At 30.8% G+C, this 6,781-nt stretch overlaps 1 protein-coding gene across 1 annotated transcript in view; it reads right to left on the bottom strand.

Annotated features, from left to right (window-relative positions):
- The window catches only part of LOC119675572, a 127,110-nt gene that overhangs the window by 78,010 nt on the left and 42,319 nt on the right, over window positions 1-6,781 (bottom strand). The gene's annotated exons all lie outside the window — the stretch shown is intronic.

Genomic DNA, 6,781 nt, shown 5'->3' with positions numbered 1-6,781 from the left:
AAAAATAATTTTAGCTAAATTGGAACCTTAAGTAATGCATCATAAAATAATACCTATCACAAATTAGATTTCAGTAAAAATAACGGAACAATATACCAAGTCCACAGAATGCAAGCAAAATCCACACTGCTTTCCAGGAGAAAAACTATTGCACTGTCATTTTCCTGGACGTTGCTCAAGCTTTCGACAAGGTTTGGCATGAAGGCTTACTTTCGAAAATTAAATTAAAACTCCCTGAAAACAAGCATTGGCTATTTCTTTCTTACTTAACTTCGAGAAAATTTCGTTTGAAACATAACTCTTTTACTTCAAGAGAAGTTGAAATATTGGCAGGTGTTTCTCAGGGAAGTGTTTTTGGACCGTTTTTATACTTACTATATACAGCCGATTTTCCTCTCTTTTTAAACCATAAAATCTCAACTTTTGCAGACGATACTGCATTTGTTAGTGTACATAGGAACTTCAAAAGGCCTCTCAGAATTTATCACTTTATCTGTGTCTTGTTGAGGAGTGTTTGGAGGATAAAAGTAAATGAATGAAAAAGTCTTCAATTACGTTTGCACTTAGAAGAGAGGCATGTCTTGGCATTCATCTTGATAGAAGGATGACTTGGAGCAAACACATAGATAGTAAGAAAACACAATTGAAATTAAAGTTTAACCAGCTCTATTGGCTTATGAACCCAAATAGTAAACTAAACTTATTAACTTCGAAAACAAAGTCTTACTTTACAACTTTGTCATTAAACCTATATGGACCTATATGAACAAATATTGAAAAGATTCACAGAGTGCAAAACTAATAAAATAACAGAAGCCCCGTGATATGTAAAAAACTCAAATATCCATAAGGATTTAAACATCCCACTGGTAAAGGATATTACCCAAGCATACATATTGCAATTTTAGTATAACATTCTTGCATTTCGTGCACTTTGCAATGATTTTGCAAGACAAACTAAATGTCCTTATTGTGTTGTATACATAAAGCGTTATCAATCACTGATAAGCAGCTAATATGTAAACAAAGAAGAAATACGAAATTCAAAAAAAGAGAGGCACTGGTTTTGCCTTAAATTTTGATGTCTTAACTTCAAAACGAACTTTTTAGAAAGTTTTTGCTTTCCAAATTCCTTTTGTATTTGAAATAGATTTCTTGCCATAGAACAATAATTATTTTTAATTACTTATTATACAAAAAATTATTCATTTCGTGGGTTTGATTTACCAGCATGGCAGGTTTCAATAATATATGTCCAACAAAACTGTCATCCAATACATAACTTTTTTTGCTATAGATATGTAGTTAAATTTTACTATATGGATCGTTTAACAACCACTAAATATGTTAAAATTGTGAACATTTTCTGTGAAAATGATAAGGATATTTTATGTTGGATTTAGTAGATTTGTTAGTAAACGAAATTGCCACATTTCGATAGCAAATTGTCAGACTAGTAATCATCGAGAGATAATTGCATTTACAAAAAGTCATTGCATTATGTGGTATTTGGTCTGAAAAAGTGAGTATAGGTCTAAAGACCCAAATTTATTACAAATGATAAACAAATGAATGGAACACTATTATTAAAATTGATAATCGCTATAGTCTCACGATTACCAATTTTATTTAATGTGAAATGAATTATATGATTGTGGAAGATATGTGATAACTACAGAATGTCGCCACGAACTACACAACATGTTGTATTTGTGCTTTGTTGCGCTAGTAACTTTCGGAATGTGTGATTTAATGTTTTAGTAATTATTAGATATTGTAATATAAGTCCACGGAATAAGCAATACGGAATAAGTAATACATTACAGTGATGTTAACTGGCCACAAAGATCATGCAGTTTGTTACCACTACACTTTTTTCTTGGGCTTTCGTTTAGATAGAAAAACCTCAAACAGTCGATGCTTTGGAAACAAGTACCTGTCGAATTATGGCCCAACTTTTGCCAGTTATAAATGGATAAGTAGTCACAAACAAAGATGTGATGTCCCGTAAAGGTCACTTAAACAATAAGTTGGATGGAAAATTTAATATGATATATATTTAACTTACATTTACGTTAGGTACAATAAAATTTATATCTCTCTAAGATATTACAAACGAACTGCAAAGATCTCCTATTACTGAAATTGAGAAAATGTAGAAGATATATGTGTCAATGATTGTTCGGGTTTTTAGTACGTTTCTACAATAAGTTCGATAATGGCACTTTAGTGATGCAAATTTGATTTTAGTATGTATATAAATTCAATAATGTTTACTTTTTATATATTTTTTTTTATATACTGTACTTCATTTGAATAATATGCTTATAAGTATGGATTAAAATTTCATTTCTAAAAGCTGTAGGTACATTCTGCTCAAAAAGTATCCGGATTTTGTTGTTTGTTAACTACTCCTTAAGTAATAGACTTTTTTCAAAAAGTTTTTTTTGTTATGTTGACACACCCTTTCTTGTCATATGGTACAAATTTCATCGTCATCTGTCAATTAGTTTGTTTACAGCAGCTGTTAATGTGAGACTACCTCAAGTGCATTTAGCGATTTTTACTATGGAAAATTCTTGTTATACGCGATTTTTTGACCAAACACGGCACCACTATCATCGCTCAGGCTCCATATTCGCCAGATCTAGATCCGTGCGACTCTTTTCTTTTCCCGAAACTCAAATTGCCCCTTCGTGATAAGAGTTTTGAGTCGGTTGAATCGGTAAAAGAGAATTCGCTGAAGGAACTAAAAGCCATACCTGCACAGGCCTACGAAAAATGTATGAAAGATTGGGTTAAGCGTTGGCATATGTTTATCGCTTCAGAAGGAGCATATTCTGAAGGAGATAAAATAAATTTGGAATTAAATTTAAATTTGTGTGTTTTATTTACAAAATCCGGTACTTTTCGAAATGGAGGTAAATTTTTAGATCTATAGATACCTAAATGTAATATCTTTTGTTGCTTCAGATAAAAATTCAATAAAACGTTTTTAACATAGTAAGGAAAAGATATCGACTTGAATAAGGTTAAAGCATTAAACTTAAATCTACTACGAGTTTTTTTTGCTTTTATAACGAGTAAAGTTTTTTTTGAATTTATACTAAACATGAATATTTTACTCTTCAATTTTTTTAATTCACAATTTTATATAGTAGAACCTCTTTCACTAAAATGCAGTTTTCTATATGAACACTGTGCAATATTTCGTTGCATATACGTACTACACTCTTAATGTATTCATGAGTAAAATGAGATACTCCATACTTTCATATCATCATTTACTCGTACTTAAAGCAATAATTTCTCGTGCAATGATGGTTATTAAATTAAAAAATTAATGTGCACAAAATGAAAACATCAATTATTAACTATGTGAAATACAATATATAACAATACCAGAAATAATATTTATATGTGTGTCTATAATTATAATTATAATTAATTTGAATAAATTCACTCCAATAGTGTATAAAGGCATAAACACATAAATAATGCATTGACATTTAAACGAATTTACTTGATGTTTATAAAGCATAAAATAAACCTTACGTGCCACAATGTGAAGCAATTTAAAATTTCGTACTCGTATTAATAGCACTGACGCAATTGAAATAGATATCCTTGTATCTGTGTATCTGTGTATCTGTATCTGTAGCTGTATCTACACGTGCATGTGCGTAGCTGTGCCAATACGTATATATACAAGACTACATGACAGAAATTTCCCTTGGGATATACTACCATGAAGTCGAGTATTGATATTCAATAAATTTATGTTCATTCCATTTGTATAATGTTTGCAAATTATTTATGCTCAGTTGACTTTGTCAATTGCATTACCATGCAACAGGATTGATAAGCTTAATGATGATAATAATGCCGCTATTGAATTACGATTATTGTAAATGTGTATCTGATATTCATGCATTTACGTATGTTTACATGTTTAACAAATGTAACTACATTTGTTAAATAAGGTTAGTGTGAGGTTGAGGATATTAATATTTTTGCTCGTTTTAAATTTGTGCACTTGAGTACTTTTACTCTCTATTAACTACGAGGTATCTTCAAAACCCCTCTCTACGCCATGACTGGTTTACTGTTTATGACTTCATCAGACTAAGTAATAATTGACCTCAGATCTGCAAACCTCTCCGAGGAGCCTATAACCATTCTGAGATTCGATAACGCGGTGTTGGTAAGTCTGTCAGTTTTCATAAACAATTTCAAGGCTCTATCCTTTATGTACTTTTTAATCAGATCAATCTTGAGGTCCCTGAGGATGTCATTCGTCTTAGTGTACAATGGTACTTTGAAAAGTCTTTTTTTCTAAAATATTACTTTTAATAATAATCTTCTTTGGGATCAATAATATTTAATATTTAAAAAAAATTTCAAACTAAAATATTTTGCATAAATGAGCAAGTTACCAGCACATTTGATATTTTGATGAAGTATTTACCTTGCATCTACCTCGGAATAGTTTTACTTTGACATTGTGCATTATCGCTACCATACAGTAGGACTGCAGTAGATCGCTTTCAAAATGTTTGTTACCCTTGAGTATTCAATTATTTCTTCGAATGCTCGCATCATAATATTCCTTATTCGTAATCATATCATTAAGACCATACCTTATTTCCTCTCTACCGCTCCCTGTCTACTGACGTTCACCTGAACAACACAATTGAGCCATAAGAAAACAACATTTAGTGCGCCTCATCTCTCGCAGGTTTCTTTGACGGTATCACAATGAGCAATAGATGTTGCCAAGTAGAAGTTGTAATTGCTATGTCAGCACACTTCCATTCAACCTTCCCAAACCTATTACTTATCTTCATATTAAAATTTTAGTCCATGGACTTATGAAATTTCATGGGTTGAATACATTGCAGGATGGCTTGTATTGATACCTTATAGAATCCCCCAGTTATTTTTAGAGTCACATTTTTAATATACTCTTTGCAGAGCTTTGCAACCATCAACAGAATATAAAAGAAGACAGAACAAATCAAGTTCTCTATAAAAATTTTACAAAGATGTAGTATAAGTTAGAAAAATCATTACATTTATTATATATGTTTTTTATAGTTTTAGATATAGTTTCAATTGCAATAGTTGCACTAATTGTTATAATTTTTTTTTATTCTGGCAGCATTTATTGCAATCATAATAATAAAAAATCAAATTCTCTCATTGAGATTCCCCGTAGAGATATCAGTCAGATATAGGTAACCACGCTAGCAGACTAAAACTCCCTTTTAACCATATCTGCCGCAGTTGTGGATAGGACGATGACAGTGCCTTCCATCTGCTTTGTTTCCGTCCAGCTCATGCGTGGCGCCGCCTTATAACTTTAGGGGCTTTGGTTTTTAAGGATCTTGGTGAACTGCAAGACCTCCCTCTGAATACCATTTTAGCCTTTGGCAAAGATTCTAAATGGTTCTAACCCTTGAATTTTTTATAATTAAACGGTAACACAAAGGGCTCATAGGCCTAAGTGGATCCTGTGAGATCGCCGGTATAACCTAACCTAACCTATTGCAATCATAATTATTGCAATTGAAGACATGGAATTGAAAACATAGCGAAAGCAGTAGTTTTCTAGTCAAAAGAGAAAGTTAGTTGTCACCATATATACGAACTTCACTTCTTATTACATTGTCTTGAAACAAATGCAACATATATCTCCTCAAGAAGATTTGCTGAACTTCAAACTATTATTCTGTATATAATTTATCATCATATAATGGAACATTAATTACAGTGTTTCACCCTAATGATCACACACACATCGCATTTCAACAAATAAAAAGAAAGGAAAACATGTTTATAGCAAAAGTAATAGCCTATGGTATAGCCATATATGTCTATATAGTTTAAAATTTGGATCTGACCATAATTAAATCTTTAATTAAAGTTTCCAATCAATTCTAATTATTTATTCCCTCCAAAATATGTGAAATATACTTCTTAAAGTCCTATTAAATGTAAACTTAATACGTTTCTATTAATTTACCGTTCTAATTTATTAAGCAGTAAATGTACCAATTGCACTAATTCAATATAATAAATTAATATGCCATTTTAGCAGCCCTCTCAAAAAAAAATGTATATAAATTATGTATAGTTGTATCCAACAATGTCATTAACATCAAAGTCACTAACATTACATTGTTGTAAACACGTATATAAGCCTGGACATACAGTTTACAAATAACTGCTAATATGTATATGACAATTGACTCCTTTAAATTAACTTTAATAATATACGATTTTCTTGATTGCATAGCCAACGTATTATCCAGTGGCTATGCGACTCGGCCATATTTTGTCATTGAACAATGGATTTACTCGGCACAATGAGCAGAGTAATAATGCTGTCAGGCTCCAAGTGCATTCACATCCCATTGGTAATTTCTTCACAGTTGAGTAATATTCATTAAATATTCCAGTTACACTTATTTGCATTCAGCATCAGTTCATTTGCACAATTTATGCATATTTTACAATATTTTCAATGAATTTATTTCATTAATTCTTTTCCTTACTGCTGAATTTTATTATTGTAAATAATTTATACATAGTATACATATACATTTTTTACTACTATAAATAAAATCATAAAAGCATAACATCATATATGAATTAACATACACATTATATACTGCGACATGTATTAAGAAACTATAAGATATGATTCTCCAATAACTATCGAACTTTGTTATTTTTTCTTAACGAAAGATAATTAATCATTGCTTAAAATAAAAATTTT

The sequence above is a fragment of the Teleopsis dalmanni genome, chromosome 2, assembly GCF_002237135.1.
Source record: "Teleopsis dalmanni isolate 2A chromosome 2, ASM223713v2, whole genome shotgun sequence".
Taxonomy (NCBI): domain Eukaryota; kingdom Metazoa; phylum Arthropoda; class Insecta; order Diptera; family Diopsidae; genus Teleopsis; species Teleopsis dalmanni.
The sequence above is the reverse complement of the archived record's forward strand: the minus strand, read 5'-3'. Positions and strand labels throughout refer to the sequence as shown.